This window comes from Gymnoscopelus braueri (genome assembly GCF_963280865.1).
Source record: "Gymnoscopelus braueri genome assembly, chromosome: 16".
Lineage (NCBI taxonomy): Eukaryota > Metazoa > Chordata > Actinopteri > Myctophiformes > Myctophidae > Gymnoscopelus > Gymnoscopelus braueri.
The window spans coordinates 4,032,268-4,033,779 of NC_137616.1; positions in this window are offsets into that span (position 1 = coordinate 4,032,268).

The following is a 1,512-nucleotide window of genomic DNA, read 5'->3' on the forward strand; positions in this document are numbered from 1 at the left end:
AGAGGAGAATTAAGGTAGGAGAAGGGAGGAGAGGATAGGAGAGTCGTGACTAGTCCCAGGCATCAGGGAGGAGTGTTGGGGGAGTAGTGTGTGATCAGCTCTTCAAACAGCTGACATTTGCCCCCTCCAGCCCACGGTTCTCTCTCTCTCTTCTCCACACACAGAGAGAGAGAGAGAGAATTAATGTTACATTTATAATTTAGTCATTTATTCCAGTGATTCTCATCCACAGGTTTTTTGGGGGCTGACATTTTTTTTGGAGGGATGTGTGGTCCTCAGGTGTCAGTGAAGTGACAATTTAAGGACTTTTAAGACCTTTTTAAACAAACAAAAAAAGAAAAAAGACCATTACTGCATCAAAAGTAATTCACAAACTATACTAAATGGTCAAACATTGGCAAAACTGTCAAATAATACAAGAAGGAGGAAAAATGTTGATCTACAGACTCTACGAGCTTGTAGATCGACTATTTTCACAATATGAACCGAGTCAAACTAAATGTAATGCCTTGACTGTACGATTCCAAGGGCTTGTCAGGGGGGGGTCAGTTCAAATATGATTATTTTGGGGGGTCCCCAGTTCAAATATGATTATTTTGGGGGGTCACGGGCATGGCCTGAAAAGGTTGGGAACCAGGTCATTTATTCCGCTGGTAGTCAAAGTGGTGCCTGGGGGACCCGCAGGGGTCCTTGAGGGGGTTCCAGGGGGTCCCCAGCAAAACGTGTTAATATTATAGCAACAGAGTAACATAGGCCTACAGTAGGGTATGTACGACAAGTTAGAAAGTACAAATCCACGTGTGTCTTGCTCAAGGACACTTTGGCAGGACAAAATGGGTGATGTTGTTGCACTGTTTTTGTTTACAGCAGTGGTTCTCATTATGCGGAGTCTGGGGACCCCCAGGGGTCCTTGAGGAGGGGGTTCCGGGGGGGACCCCAGCTAAAATGCTTAATACAAAAGATATTTTTTGTTAAAATAAATAAAATACAAATTTAATACAATTTTAATACAAATGAAAAATAAATAAAAATTAAGTCCTCTCTCAATTCAATTCAATTCAATTCAATTCAATTCAATTCAATTCAATTCAATTCAATTCAATTCAATTCAATTCAATTCAATTCAATTATCTCTCTCTCCCTCCCTCCCTCCCTCTCTCTCTCCCTCTCTCTCCCTCTCTCTCTCCCTTTTTCACTCTCCCTCTTCATCTCTCTCCATCCCTCTCTTTCTCTCTCCCTCTCTCTCTCTCTCTCTCTCCCTCTGTCTCCCTCCCTCCATCTCTCTCCCTCTCCCTCTCCCTTCCCCTTTTGCTCGTCATGCGGGGCGGGGGGCCACGATTCGTCATTGGCCGGCAGCCGTCGAACGTTACGTCTCCGATTGGCTCGCGTGACGCAGCCGGGGCCCCACCCCGCCCCCAAGCACCACCACACAGTCAAGTTAGGTTGTAGGTCTTCCTGTACTTCGCTCCAGGCTCCTCCTTCTCCCCTCCTCCAGGCTCCTCCCCTCCGTAC